The sequence below is a fragment of the Apium graveolens genome, chromosome 4 (genome assembly GCF_009905375.1).
Source record: "Apium graveolens cultivar Ventura chromosome 4, ASM990537v1, whole genome shotgun sequence".
NCBI classification, from domain to species: domain Eukaryota; kingdom Viridiplantae; phylum Streptophyta; class Magnoliopsida; order Apiales; family Apiaceae; genus Apium; species Apium graveolens.
This window is the reverse complement of record NC_133650.1, coordinates 3,422,491-3,439,824: the sequence shown is the minus strand read 5'-3', so window position 1 is coordinate 3,439,824 and position 17,334 is coordinate 3,422,491.

Genomic DNA, 17,334 nt, shown 5'->3' with positions numbered 1-17,334 from the left:
TGACCCTGCATAGTCAGCATCTGAAAAACCAATTAAGTTAAAAGAAGTAGAATTAGGATAAAATTTTCCAAGATCTCTAGTTCCCTTAAGATACTTAAAAATCCGTTTAACTGCATTCAGATGAGATTCTTTCGGTTGAGATTGAAAACGAGCACAAAGATAAACACTATACATAATATCAGGACGAGAAGCAGTTAAATATAATAACGAGCCGATCATACCTCGATATTTAGTAATGTCTACAGGTGTACCTTGTTCATCTTTAGTGAGCTTGACAGATGTACTCATCGGAGTAGCTTTAGCAGAAATATTTTCTAATACAAATCTCTTAAGCGAATCATTCACATACTTACTTTGATGTATAAAAATACCTGCAGCAGATTGGTTAATTTGCAAGCCTAGAAAATATTGCAATTCACCCATTAAACTCATATCAAATTCTTTATGCATGCAGTTAGAAACAGAAGTTGATACTTTATTCTTCGCAGTAAAGGAAGTTTTCACCTGTTTTCCAAGCTGGCAAGCTGAACATGGTTCTGACTTCTTGTATTTCAGCTTTGGTAAACCTCGAACTAACTCATGTGAAGATATCTTTCGAAGTAGATCCATATGAACATGACCAAGACGCCTATGCCATAGATTATGTTGTTCTTGAACGGTAGCTAGACAGATTTCTTCTTGCTGCTCATCAAAATCTAACACAAAGATGTTTCCCTTTCTTTTGGCTACTAAAGCAAACTCGTTAGCCTTATTACCAATATAGCAAACATCTTTATCAAACTTAACACTATGACCAACATCAGTTAACTGACTTACGCTAATAAGATTATATTTAAGACTGTCAACTAAACCAACATTATTAATAGCAAACTTGTCGTTACCTACGGTACCTTTACCTACAATACGTACGGTAGTGGAATCTCCAAGAGTAACTAAGCCTCCCTCTTTAGCGATTAATGAGAGAAACTTTGATTTATCTCCAGTCATGTGACGAGAGCAACCGCTATCAATAATCCACTTGTTTCGAGGAACATGGACTTTAAAACAGACCTGCAAAAGATCCTTTATCTCTTAGGTACCCATGTGACTTTGGGTCCTTGTTTTGATTATTTTTGCCTTCCTTGTTTGAACTAGGTCTGAATTCTTTCTTTGGAAATGAAGACTTCATGGGTCATTTAGATGCATTCTTTTTGGCCAGAAATTTGTGGAACTTCTTAGTGAGAAGTGCAATCTCCTCATCAGAATCTTCAGAAGAATCACCTGCATCTGCATTAAGAGCCAGAGTTTTCTTGCGAGGAGCTTCATCTTCTTCATCATATCTGCATAGTTGGTTCTCGAATTCTTCCAATTCACTGAACAGTGTTAGAGTATCCATAGTCGAAAGTAGTGTCGAATCCTGCAGAATTGTAACCTTTGGAGCAAATTTCTTTGGCATTGCTCTGAGGATTTTCCTATTAATCTCAGATTGAGGAATGATCATTTCCAGAAGTGAGATGGAGTTCATTAATGTCAGAAACCTCCCTTGAGCATCTCGAACGCTTTCATCTCTTTCCAACCTGAAACCTTCATAGTCACTCATTAGCATACTTAATTTTACTTTACGTACCTTAGACGTGCCTTTGTGGCTGACTTTGATCGTATCCCAAATCTGCTTGGCAGTAGTACATGCTGAAACTTTTCTTAATTCTGTAGCTACCATGTCATTGAGAAGTGAGTTCATCGCTTTAGCATTGGAGTTCATTGCATTCACTTCTTCAGGAGAAAGATCCTTGAGAGATTTTGGCTTCCCTTCTTTCATGGGAATTGTAAAACCATTTTCTACAGCATCCCATTCGAATGCATCACGCTGGAGAAAGATCTTCATCCGAAACTTCCAATCATTGTAGTTTTCAGCACCATGAAGCAGTGGTGGATAATTGTTTGAATACCTATCTGGTTGAGCCATGGATCGCTAGCAAAATAAACACTAAAAAGAGGATTAAATGCACCTGCTCTGATATCAAATGAAATTCGTAGGCTCAACAGAATTAGTTAAAGTGCAAATGTTCACAAATGAGACAGTCTCTTTTGTCTTAGCAAATGAGACAGGCTGTATCTAAATGAGACAGATACTATATATTCAGCAGAATGTAAATTGCAGAAATATAAACATGCAATGCTGGAAATATGTTAATGCAAGAACACCAAATCTTTTCACTTGGTTCGGCCCCTATACCTAGTCTATGGCCTACATCCAAGTCTCCATGCCAACTAGCATAGAGAATGTATTATATCCACTTAAATAAAGTACTTACAAACTTTCCTTGATTACAATCTTGTCCCTGAATGAAAGAACCCTTTCCCTAGCACACAGCTACCTAGCACACATCTACTTGGCCTTGATCTTGTAATCAATATTCCCACAACCCAGGACAAGTGATACAATACACCTTTCTTTCAAATACAAAGATAATAATGTGAAAGATTACAACTCGACTATAAACTCTTAATTAACTGGATAATCAATGAATGTAATTAAGAGGATGTTTTTCTCAGAAAGATATAAGATGGAAAGTGCAGAGAGTTGTCTGTTTCTGAAAAAACATCAAGTCGGTTTATATAGAAAACATGTAACAGATATAATGTATTTTAAACTCTTTTAAAGATAATAAAAGATAAGATTAGGTTTGAAATATTTGAATGTATAAAACTAGTAATCCGTTAGTATTGTTTCTTGAAAGAGATAAACCTGAGAGAGATAAGGAATTTGAAATATGTTAGGTTTATCTAAGATAGAGTTTGTTTTGAAAAGATAAATCAAAAGTTATCCAGTTAACTAAGTTAACATTAAACAAAACTCTAATACTTATCTAACTAACTAACAATCTGATTTGCTGTAGACTTCTTCAATGCATCATCAGAAATCACGGATTAACAATTATTTGTACATATTTGCTTTTGTACCGACGGTTTTCATCTGTAACGTATAAATGTATTTATTTTAGAGATAAAGATTATTATAAAATTTGAGAATTTGATGGCTTGTGAAAGAAGGTAGGTAGTGAGGGAGAGGTGATTGATGTTAACTATTAGAAACATGGTATAGTTAGTTAATTTTTTTTACATGTATAGAATTTCTTTTATAAGACTTGGTATGAATTGAATTTTGACTTAAATTATTATATTAGATGATTGGAAAATACTAAGAAAATTGATTTGTTTATATACTATTTTTGTTTTAATTACAATATACTATTATACCATTATAATTTTTCATAGATAGCACAAGAGAACTATATATAATGTTATTATTATGAACTTAAATTGATGATAGAGGAAATGGAGGTGATTGTGGTTGTGTAAAATAATATAGTTAATTTGAGTTGTTTTTTACTATTTGTATGTACTAGATTTTAGTTTTAAATGACATTATTAGATTATAAACAATTAGAATTTGATTTTCCAAGTTAAATACTCCCTTCATCTTAAATTAGTTGTGACTTTTACGCGTATTTTAATGTGTAATGATTGTATACCTTGATTATTTTTAACTTTTTTTTTTGTGGATAAAAATATAAATCTCAAACTTTTATTCACAAAAAAAATTTGAAAAAAATTAATAAAGACATACGGTTAATGCAACTTAAATTACGGGTAAAAGTCTAGACACATAAAATGGGACGGGACAGAGGAGTAACATTATTTGCATTTCAATCTTTTGCAGACTTCAAAACTTATCGTCACTCCAATAAATTATAACTTTTATTTAGTATTCTTATAATTTCGTGTTGTGTTGAAAATGTAAACACACATTAATGTGCCATTTTCATTTTACAAAATTGTTGGTCTATGATTGCATGCAAGTAGTTCAAGTTGTGTTTTTAATAAATTTCAGTACTATATTCGCCTTATCTCCGATTAAAGATTTATTGTGAAAAGAAAATATTAAATATGAAAATGAATCGATAAATTAAAATTTTTCAAGTGAAATGTCATTTTATAGTGAAATAAAACTAGGAAAAAAATTTGGGTAATAAAACAATTATGACTAAGAAAATCGTTTAGAAAATAGAACGTCGAGATTGTTCGAAGATTGAGTTAGGTTTTTAACTCAAAGTATCGGGGATGTTGAGGATTACACACTTGGATTTTTTTATTTTTATTTTTTAATAATCCAACCTTACGGATGATTAGATACATTAATTTTATACATGTTGTCGAAATATTCATAAATTTTTAAAAATTAAGTTATTATATTTTTATAATAGATCTATAAAACAAACTTTTAATTCCTACCAAAATTGTTTTGTTTTGCCCAAAAAGTTGTTTGTTCTTTTCCTAATAGGGTATTTCCTACCAAGTATGGTATGAAATACAGCTAAAACTGGTAGGAAAAGGCAACACCTAAAAATAATAATTAAATTATTATTTTAATAATTTCGTAAAATATTCGATTTTAAATAAAAAATATCCAATTTTTTTAACTAAGATATTCTTGTTTGTGTCAATTTTTTCAGAAAAACCATTTTGGCACAATGGCTAGTATATTGTAAATGATTATATGGGGAGTGGGTTCGAATCCCACCTCATTTTTTTTGGCGTTTGCGCCAAATTTTTGCCGAAAAATTGAATTTACCGTGCAGGTCAAAACCCACCAGTTTTGGGATCAAAACCTACCAAACTTGGTAGGTTCTGATCAAACAATAAAATATTAAAAAATTAATTGGGGATTAAACACATATACCCTACCAACATTATTCTTTCATTTCGAGTAGCCTCATTTCTTCACCATACTCTCTCTCTGTTTACCCTACCAATTCATCATCTCTTCTTCATCTCTTCGTCATCTCTTCATCATCTCTTCATCTATTTCGATCGGTAAGCTTTCTTCATCTATTCATTTCTTCATCTATTCGTTTATATATATTTCCTTTTGTTATTATTCATTTTTTATTCGATTTTATATGATTATGTGTGTATATGATCATATGTATGCATTATTGTGTATTGGGTATCATGGATTAGATGTTTACTGTGTTTGGGGTGTTAACTTTTGCAATTTTAAAGAGTATCGGGTGTTAAACAGGGGATTTTAGGCTAGATATTGGGGCTTTTGGGAAATATGCATGCAATATTTATGGGTTGTGTTTATTATGCATGCTTTAACTATGGGTTGTGCTTATATGTGATTTTAAGTCCATCAAAATTGATTTTTGATGAAACTATGCTTTGACTATGGGTTTTTCAGTCATTTTTTACTAAACTATGTGCTTAAATATGTATTTTGATGTTTTTTTATGTTTATTTAAGTTTACGTATTAAGTTTTAGGTATACGTATGATGTTGCAGTGGATTAGTATTGTAATATGCAGTGGATTCACATACACATTTGTAGTAGTCATATATAGTTGTAAAATAGTGTGTGTTTGGTCGATAGTGTGTGTTTGGTCGGTCGACAAAATGTGCGTAGTGTGTGTCTGTTGCTATGCCAACAGACATATATGTTGAAGCTTAGTCTGTTAGGGTTGAAGCTTAGGAAGAGTCTAGTCATATATGTTGGCATTTGAATATTTATAATTAATTTGAAATTGTTCAAAATTTCATTAGGTCAAGTTAAGTAAATGCAATGATATACTACTACGTCTGTTGTCTTGAAGTATGGTTTTATTTAGGATTAGAGTTGGGCTCCAGCCATTTCAACTTTATAAGTTAAGCTTTGTAAACTATAATCAAGAAACTATATATAATTGACACTTCCAGACTGCTAATAATATAGAAAAATCCCACTGATTCATGCAGAGTTTTGTCTAGTCTGATAAGATAAATGCGCAGTTAGTTCTCAGATCAATGAAAATTATGAAATCGAAGCTAATTAGTTAAGAGTAAACACTTGAATCTTTTTGTGTAACTTAATTAATTATGTTTAATATTAATCATGAGCACTCATAAACCTCATATTATTGTTTCTTAAACAAAAAGATAATGCATTAAGTTATGTGTTTAATGCATATCATACATTAGAATTAACTAGCTAGATCACTTAAGCATTTTGATATTGTTTTTTGCAGGGTTAATGGCAAAGGTTTTCCAGGGTAAGAGTCCGGTGACATCTGCAAAGAAAGGCAAAAAGGTTCCAGTGAATAAGAATGGAAAGATCGCTAAGTCTAAGAAAAATGCGAGTTCATGCAAAGGAAAAGGCAAAGGCAAAGTGACGGCAGCATCAAAGGCAAAGGCCAAAGCTTTAGCGATATCACAGTCTTATCCCCTCGGAAAGACAAGGGCAGAATTGGTTGAGTGGATGGGTCCAAGAAAGCGAGCAAACTCCCGTGGACTCTTTGGTTCCACACTTCCAGCAAAGCCGACTCATATTGATATTTCAAATGGAGTGTAAGTCTAAATTTATAGACTATTTCATTTTATTCTTTACTACTTTACCTAACTTTAATATATATCCAATTAGTAACGATTATTATTTTTGTAGCATAATACATGATGAAGCAAAGAAGACAATTCTGGGCATTGTTCGCGGGTTCTGGCCAGTGGGAGCTTACATGTGGACTTATATCAATGATAAGTATCCTAAATGGGTTGAGAAAGTTATTACTGAACTCTATGTAAGTATCCATCTTCTTGAATTTGATTTACTTTAAAATACACATGTACTTTTAATTGATAGTTTAGTTGTTTGCTACCGTGTTTGTGTTTCTGTTTGCTCCAAGATTTGGCAATTAAATCAGAATGAAGAGGCAAAGGCTCCTCTTTTTCAGTAGTAGTATTACTGAAATAAGAGTGGTGGTGTTATGGTTTGATTGGGGGAGAATATATATATAATTAAGATTAAGATGACATGGTGGTTGATTTGGAAAATGGTAAAAATATCATCATGGTGTCAGTAAAAGGCAGAGGAGGTTAAGTTGTTTTTTGATTGTGAAAGATATACTTGGGATAATTTTTGGAGTAACATCAGATTTGTAGTTTACAACCAACTCTGTAGATTTACCACTCATCATGTCACTCTGCTAGATTTTATATTTTCATCCGTTACCTTGTTGTTTTCCAATTTTAGATAGGAAGCATGTAATATAAGAGTATTATTTTAGGACAAAATTGGTTTCTCAACTTTTTTATTTTTATTTTATTATCAAACTATATGTAATTGCTAATTTTAATGTTTTAAGAGGAAAAGGTTATGTTAAAAGGTGGCATTACATACTTATTTAAACATTTTATTTTGTTTACTATAATCATTTGCATGTAATTTCTGCACTATTGAACAACTTATGTTTATATAAATTGCAGAAATATTTTAGACATGAGAAGGGTCAAGGTCGTAAGGAGGCTTATAGGACTATAGATGGGCATCTCAAGGCATTGATTAAGCGAACAGTGCATGAAGAAAAGGAGTGAGCTTATGCAATTGCCGAGAAGTTAAGAAAGCCGTTGCTGGAAGTTAAACCTTCCTACTTTGGTGATCTGGTATGGGAAGGGATGGTTCATTTCTTGGAGTCGGATGAACACAAGCTACGATCAGATAAGGGAAAAGCAAATCGGCAAAAGTCACCTTGCAGAACGCTGGTGCAAGATCTTTTCAGCAAGTGGAGAAGGTAACATTCACTTCATAATCCAGTAAAATAGAACTTGGATTTAGAATCTTGTTTATTAATATTAATTATCTTTATGCATCTATATGTTAGATTTTAACTGAGGAAAAGAATGGCGTTGTGCCAACTCGCCTTGAAGTGTGGGACAAAACACACACTCGCAAGGAAACGGATGTTGATGGCATGCCAATTTACACAACTGAGACTGCAAAGGAAATTGCGGTATGAAATTAAAATTGGATAATTTGTTTTTTATAACTTTTTAGAAGTAAATGACAATATATCTGAGTTTTAACGAGTTTGATTATGCATTTATATGTTGAAATACAAGTTAGGTTTTCTATGCATATTGGAATTCATAATGCTGGATATTGCATAAACTCACTGTGTAGCCAAATCTTGTGAACTCCGGAAATTAATCAATGTTCTCATTATGTAGCCAAATCTTGTGGACTCCAGAACTTTATTAGACTTTGCCCTATACAGTTTATATAAGCAATTAACGTCCCACGTATTTACTGGTATTTCTTTTTTGGATTTTTTTAATTAGCCGGATAGATGATTCTACCATATATCTCAAGATGATTTTGATAGTGAAATTTAGGTTTGTTTCATAATGCTGGATTTTGCAAATATGTCTTAATGTTTATTAGCCAAATCTTGTGAACTCCAGAACTTTATTTGATTTGCTCTATACAGTTCATAATGCTGAATTTTGCAAATGTGTCTTAATGTGTCTTAATGCAAATTTAGGCTTGTTTCATAGTGAAATTTATCAACGTCTTATTTTTATCTGAGTTTGTTTTATTTATCTTATCTGAACGAAGTCGCTTGAATTATATAGCAAAAAAATGTGATGTTGTATTTTAGGTCAGAAGCTGTAACACTTTATTTTCAAATTTTTTACAGCTGAGCTATGCAAAGATACTTGAAGAAAATAACTTTGATATAACAGCTGAAAATGTCGTGGAGCCATTTCAGTGGTGGTTGATGGCCACAATACCTGCTGGTGAAAAGCCTAAGAATAACAGGCTTGTTGGTTTTCCGAGAACTTCCGCCCGTCAACTGATCAAAGATTTGTCAGTCCAGTATGATGAAGAAGCGGAGAACAGGGCTGAAACTTCTGCTGCGGGTGCTGCTCGTAATAGAGGTGTCCCTGCCAAGTTATTCGCAATTGTGGTCGGTGGAGTTCTTGGGATCCTGAAAACCAATCCTTCTACCTATCAGCGATAACTTAATAAAGAAGAGGTTGAGAATCTTGTTCGAGCTGCGCTTGATCTTAGCGATCCTGGAAACCGAAATAAATTCACTCAGTTTGTTTCAAATGAAGTGCTGCATCTCGTGAAAGAGCTTGTGGAAGATATGTTCAAGAGGTATCAGGAGAAGGAAAAAGAGGTAATTTTCTTTTGCAATTTTCGTACCAATCTGCCATTTATTCAGCGTCGATGATTTATCACGAATCGGTTGTATATTGAAGGTTCTTTATAGTTCTGATGAGGAGACTGATGTAACAGACATCTCTGACGATGAAAGCGATGTTGAGGCTGCTGATGGGGAAGGTCAGAATGCTAATGGGGAAGAAGGCGCATCTGAAGGCGAAGATGAAGAAGGAAATTCTGAAGGCTCTGATCGTGAGGATGACTAAATCGGCTCCCCTGAAACCCTTGATTTTATGAAGTTTGTCATTAATATTGTTAGACTTAAATGCTTTTGGTTAAAATGCTTTTGGTTAGACTTGGATTGTTTTCAGTATTATGCCCTTGTAAGCATTATTAGGATAATGATGAATTTCTGAAGTAGGGATATAGTTGCCGGAAACATAGCTTTTGTTTTTAATTATGGATGGTTGGTCAATCCTTAGTGTCCGGTAACTATATCCCGAAATGATATAATTGTTCGAATTATGAATTGATCATGTACTGAATTCTATTTTGTGCTTGTTGATTATGTATTTGTATGTTGGTTACTTGTGTTTTGGTTTGTGTTTGGCTTTAGTTTATGGCAATGACCAGAAACAAATATTTTTTTTGGTAAATAAAGAATAAAATCCAACCAAATATAACCTACCAGAATGCCCATTACAAACCCAGAATGGTAGGTTTTGGTTCTTGTATAAACTAAGATATATAGTAGGAAAAGGTCGGTGAGAAATGTTGATCAATAAAAGCCTACCAACGTTGGTAGGAAAAAATGACACAAAACCTACCAATTCTGGTAGGAAAAGGGCTTGACTTTGTCAAAGGGACGTGCCACGTGGCATGCCACGTATCTGGGCCCCACAATCCAAATCATCAACCGGGGTCCATATTTGAGTGACGTGGCATGTGACGTGGCAGGTGATGTGGCATACTATGTGGCACGCCACATGAACTGACACTTGGAAAGTGGGGTCAATTGAAATACAAGCATCAATTCCTACCACAAAGCAATTCCGACTGGAGCAACTTCCACCAAGCCTTTTGGTAGGAATTTCCCTCTTTTCCTACCAGAAATAGACCATTTCCTACCAAAATGCTGGTAGGAAATAGCCGTTTTTCTTCTAGTGTCTCTTTTTTGTGAATAAAAATATAAATCTCGAATTTTTATTCACAAAAAAAATTGAAAAATAACGGAGACATACAATTAATGCAACTTAAATTATGGGTAAACATATGGACACATAAATTGGACGGACGGAAGAGTAACATTATTTGCATTTCAATCTTTTGCAGACTTCAAAACTTCCCATCACTGATAAATTATAACTTTTATTTAGTTTTCTTATAATTTCTGTGTTGTGTTGAAAATGTAAACACACATTAATGTGCCATTTTCATTTTACAAAATTGTTGGTCTATGATTGCATGCAACTAGTTCAAGTTGTGTTTTTAATAAATTTCAGTACCATATTCGCCTTATCTCCGATTAAAGATATATAATACGGTTTTTCTGCTGTGTGCCATAAACACAAACTTTTATAATTTTAGCTTGTTTTGATTGGCCAATACTCCCTCTGTTTTCTTTTATACTTCCTCCGTCCCGATTTATCTGTCTTGTTTGACTTTTTACGGTTAAATTGATCGAACTTTAACAAAAAATTTCACATAGTATGTTATCGAAAATATTTATAAAAATTACATCATTAGAAAGTATGTTTAATCTACTTTAATATTTATTTTTCAGTTTTTCAAAATAATAAAAAACTATTTTATTTACGGTCAAAGTTGAGTCAATTTGACCATTCAAAGTCAAACAAGACAATATGTCGTTTGACTTTCTTGCACACAATCCTAAGTCTTTTGACCGCATAGATAAAATAATATTTTTTAAATTTTTATTTTTCTAAATTAAAGTTTTAGTTATATATTTTTATTCACAAAAAGAAAAAATTAAAAAATATTATTCTAACTATGCGGATAAAATACTTAAAAATCACTACAAGAAAATAAGGCTAAATACAACCGACATGAAATTTAACCGTTTTCGGTTGAAATTAAGGGTGCGGCTAAATACAACCGCATGCGGTCATATTTAAGTACGGTTGTATTTACGAGGTCGAATTTAGTACTAATTACAACCGAATAAATATAACCGTATTTATATACAACCGTATACGCTTGAGTTTAGGCGTGCTCCTAAATTTAACCGCATTCGGTCCAATTTTGTCTTACTAATTACAACCGAATAAATACAACCGTATTTATATACAACCGTATACGGTTGAGTTTAGGCGTCTAAATTCAACCGCATTCGGCCGAATTTTGCCTTGCCAAAAAATGGAGGGAATTTTCCCGCCAACAAATTTTGTACTAAATTCAACCGATTTCGGTCGAATAATTTTTAAAAATGGAGGTAAATTTCTGGAAAAAAATATAGAACAAAATTTACACGAAATTTATATTTTAGTTCTTGCAAAAAAGATTGTTATGGTAGCTAGGTATTTATCGTTCAATTAATAATTATAGTTTGATTTTCAATTTATTTTGTGTTTGTTTTAAATTATAATCCAACCATACGGATATGAAAATTGTCAAAAAAAAAGCTCACGGAAAAATGTAAGTAATTTAAATATTTAAATTTTAACTATTTTGACATCCGTACGGTTGAATCATTCATTAATATTTTTAAAAATATCGAAACATCAATATGGGATTAAACACTAGTTAGAAGTACTGGTCAATTTACTAGCTGACTGTTAAAAAAACAAACCAAATATATATTTTTTTTCTAAACTTTTTGTCATATCACTAAAATATATAGATCTTGACATCCGTACGGTTGGATCATTCATTAATATTTTTAAAAATATCGAAACATCAATATGGGATTAAAAACTAGTTAGAAGTACTGGTCAAACTACTCTTTGACTATTAAAAAGGCAAACCAAATATATTTTATATTTTCTAAAATTTTTGTCATATCACTAAAATATACAGATCTTGACATCCGTACGGTTGGATCATTCATTAATATTTTTAAAAATATCGAATCATCAATATGGGACTAAACACTAGTTAGAAGTACCGGTCAAATTACTAGTTGATTGTTAAAAAAGAAAACCAAATATATTTATTTTTTTCTAAAATTTTTGTCATATCACTAAAATATATAGATCTTGACATCTGTACGGTTGGATCATTCATTAATATTTTTAAAAATATCGAAACATCAATATGGGATTAAATACTAGTTAGAAGTACTGGTCAAACTACTATTTGACTCTTAAAAAGGCAAACCAAATATATTTATTTTTTTCTAAATTTTTGTCATATCACTAAAATATACAGATCTTGACATACGTACAGTTGGATCATTCATTAATATTTTTAAAAATATCGAATCATCAATATGGGATTAAACACTAGTTAGAAGTACAGGTCAAATTATTAGTTGACTATTAAAAAAGCAAACCAAATATATTTATTTTTTTCTAAAATTTTTGTCATATCACTAAAATATACTCATTTTGACATCCGTACGGTTGGATCATTTATTAATATATTTCAAAATATCGAATCATCAATATGGGATTAAACACTAGTTTGAAGTACATGTCAAATTACTAGTTGACTGTTAAAAAAGCATACCAAATATATTTATTTTTTTCTAAAATTTTTGTCATATCACTAAAATATACTGATTTTGACATCCGTACAGTTGGATCATTTATTAATATTTTTAAAAATATCGAATCATCAATATGGGATTAAACACTAGTTAGAAGTACGGGTCAAACTACTCTTTGACTCTAAAAAAGGCAAACCAAATATATTTATTTTTTTCTTAATTTTTTGTCATATCTCTAAAATATATAGATCTTGACATCTGTACGGTTGGATCATTGATTGATATTTTCTAAAATATCGAAACATCAATAAGGGATTAAACACTAGTTAGAATTACTAGTCAAACTACTATTTGACTGTTAAAAAGGCAAACCAAATATATTTATTTTTTTCTAAAATTTTTGTCATATCTCTAAAATATATAGATCTTGACATCCGTACGGTTGGATCATTCATTAATATTTTTAAAAATATTGAATCATCAATATGGGATTAAACACTAATTAGAATTACTAGTCAAACTACTATTTGACTCTTAAAAAGGCAAACCAAATATATTTATTTTTTTCTAATTTTTTTGTCATATCACTAAAATATACAGATCTTGACATCCGTACAGTTGGATCATTCATTAATATTTTTAAAAATATTGAATCATCAATATGGGATTAAATACTAGTTAGAAGTACGGGTCAAATTACTAGTTGACTGTTAAAAAAGCAAACCAAATATATTTATTTTTTTCTAAAAATTTTGTCATATCACTAAAATATACTGATTTTCACATCCGTACGGTTGGATCATTTATTAATATTTTTAAAAATATCGAAACATCAATATGAGATTAAACACTAGTAAGAAGTACTGGTCAAATTACTAGTTGACTGTTAAAAAGGCAAACCAAATATATTTATTTTTTTCTAAAATCTTTATCATATCACTAAAATATACAGATCTTGACATCCGTACGGTTGGATCATTCATTAATATTTTTAAAAATATTGAAACATCAATATGGGATTAACCACTAGTTAGAAGTACTGGTCAAACTACTCTTTGACTATTAAAAAGGCAAACCAAATATATTTATTTTTTTTCCAAAATTTTTGTCATATCACTAAAATATACTGATTTTTGTCCCAAACTGATGTTTGGATTTTTTAAAAAATATTTATAAAATGTGATATTTATGATAAAATCGATCCAAATCATGAATTAAAATTTTTCTTAAAATATTGAATTCTCAAAAATAAATGTTAAAATTTAGAATATAATAATCTTTGTAAGGAAAATATTAATTAATATTTATGTCATGTAAAAGTTATCAAATTATATGATAATAATAATAATAATAATAATAATAATAATTGACACTCCTAAATTCAACCGAATGCGGTTGTATTTAGAGCCACGTCAGGGATCCGCGTGAATTATATATAACGTACCAAAATCAACTAGTATTAGAGCAATCCAACAGTTGGAGTTCTATACACCAAAACAAAACCAAATTATATATTAAAAAAACTTAACCCTTACCCCCCACCCCCTGACGCGTCCCCCCCTATCCCTCCCCTCCCCTGTTCTTTTCTGGCAGTCCTCCCCTCCCCCCCTCTCTCTCTCCCCCTCCCTCTCCCCACCCTCTCTCTGTCTCTCCCCCCCTCTCTCTCCCCCTCCTTCTCCGTCTCTATCACGATTTGGTAGAAAGGGAATAGAAATTTTCTGAAAAATTTCTATTTTATATTTTTAATTTGAGTTAGGGTTTGTTTGAAAGTGTGGTATTTGAATTTATTTGGATCTGACAGAGCTAGATTGTGAATTTGAAGTTGTGGTTGTGTGATTTCGAGTTTTCGTGTTTGTTTTCGAGTTTTCGTGTTTATTTTCGAGTATTTGTTTAGGTGAATTGGTTGACGGAGTTATGTTTTATGTTGCTGATTTGAATCTGTTTGTGGTGATTTCATTAGAATTCTCATGTCTCTGTGTGTGTTTGTATTTCAGCGTGTAGTTGACATGGAATTAAAACTTCGAAGGCAAAAATAGAAGTTTTCTTGAATTTGGAATGGCATAACAGAACAGTATCTTCAAATGAACTAGAAGCAAACCCATTTTTAAGTATATATAACATATGGGTAATCGATGGTTATTGCCAGTCACCTCTGGCTGAATCTCAACACAATCAGCAAAATTTGCTTTGGTAACATAATCCTCTGCAGTTCTAGGACGAAGTCTTAACAGCCGGAAAAGTTTGTGGTGAAATTAAAGGCAGTTTTGTATTTTAGATATCTGGAAAAGCTCCACCGCCGGAAAAGTTATTCCGACGAGTTTTTTTTTAAAAATTGATGTGCGTGAATTCAACCGTATTCGGTAGTATTTAGAATCCTATTTTTCACAAAATACGGTTGAATTTAATAATTGGGCGGGCCTTTTGAATTTTTTCATTAATTTAATTATTTGGGTGGGATATTCAAATTTTATCTGAAAAATTGAATTTGACTGAAAGAGGTTGTATTTAGCCGGTCGTATTTAAGCGGTTGTATTTAGCCGGTTGTTTTATTCGGTTGTATTTAGTACTAAATACAACCAGTTTACTAAATATTACTCGAGCGAATACAACTGGCCCAAAAACCGGTCGTATTGAGCTAAATACAACCGGAAACGGTCGAATTTAGTTAAATACAACCGATTTTAAATCGGTTGTATTTAGCCGTTTTTCTTGTAGTGAGTGTTTGCAAAAATCAAACATCATATAATAAAAAAAGAAGGAGTACTTCTTAATAATGATGACCCAACAAATACACCAATCAAAATAATCCAAACTTTATAAGTTTTATTGTTTAACATGGCACACACTAGACAAACCCTTTATAATATACTAGTTGATAACCCGTGAGAAGCACGGAGCGAGATGAAAATATTAATATTAAATAATTTTATAAATTAATTTTAAATTATAACTAAGATAAATAATAAATAAAGATACCACTTAAAAAGAGGTTTCACTTAATAAAGGCTATTAATATGAATCTATGCCACATATTCTTATTTTTAATCCATATTATCTCGAATAATATTGAATTTGAACTTAACAAAGCATAGTAAACTTGGTCCAATTTAAGAATCTGGAGATGTTGGGAACAAGGGAAGCAACTGTGGTTGAGGCTTGCTAGCAGTAGCCGGTGGACTGGGATACAAATAAAAGCCTTTATCTGCCATAGATATCTCCTCATGTGGTACAAAAGGCGACACTGATGTTCCTGGACTTGGACTCCCTCGTGCCAAAATCGTGTCCAATGTAGTTTATCACTCTCTTTTTTGAGACATTTATCACTCGGGTACCCCATTTTGGTTCAATTGTAGTTGGAGGTTTCTAGCGTGTTCTTGGAGTTTGAACGATGGCCTTACTGCACCAACGTTAACAGGGTTGTGCCTTGCATTGAAATGTGGAGAAGTAGTGATGGGGAGCTTCTCGACTGCTGGTATGGCTCCTGTTAATTTCTGGACCACATCACGAAAGTTTGATGGGTCAACATGAACACGAATGGCATTATCTAGTTGCGGTGATTTGTTATTGTTTGGTTTGGGAGAGCAAGAGGAACTAGAAGAAGCCCCGATAGAGATTGAAAGAGAGAGTGTTGAAAATGAGACACTTAGTTGTTAAAACTACTTTGAATGCAATCAGACTCTAAAAGTTTATTGGGTTAAATATCAAAGTGGTCATTCAACTGAACGCCATATATCAGTTGAATCATCAAAGTTAACGGGGTATCATTTGAATCACGAAATTTATAATAAATATCATACATATACCTCAAAATATGTGTTCGAGAATTAAAATTTATTTTATGGAGTTCTATATATTTTTCTTGAATCATATTACAACCAAATGAAAATGTATGAATTCTAGTATTTTCTATAATATAATAAGATTTTTTAAAATTTATCTACTATTTATTTTTAATTTTGTAGTCATTTGCTTTATTTAAATAAAAATAATTAGTAGATAAATTTTAAAAATCTCAAAAAAATCATCTAAAATACTATGAATTCATAACTTTTCATTTGGTTGTAATAAGAATTAAAAAAAATATTTAGAACTCCATAAAATAAATTTTAATTCTCGGACACATATTTTGAGGTATCTGTTTGATATTTATTATTACTTTAGTGATCCAAATGATACCCCGTTAGGTTTGATGATTAAACTGATATATGATCTTCAGTTGAGTGACCACGTTGATATTTAACCCAAAGTTTATTTGATCTCTTGAAAAGATGCCAATATAAGCCATAATGAAGTAAGACTTTTGTGTGGTGAGGACAATCTACAGTAATCGCTAAGGAACTGAATTTGAAAATATAAGGCGGTGCAGCTGGAGAGGTTGGACTCAAAGGTCATTTATCTGCATCTGCATGTATCCGCTAACTTTTTTTCTTATTTCTAGGTATCTGTTTAACTCTCAATTTTGTACTTACTGATTTTTGTATCAAATTATTTGTATGTATTTGCTTTGTATCGACAGTTTTAATTGTACCGACGGTTTTAATCTGTAACGTATAACATATTTATTTTAGAGATAAAAATTATTATAAAATTTGAGAATTTGATGGCTTGTGGAAGAAGGTAGGTAGTGAGGGAGAGGTGATTGATGTTAATTATTAGAAACATGGTATAGTTAGTTAGTTTTTTAAAATTTTTTTTTTGCATGTATAGA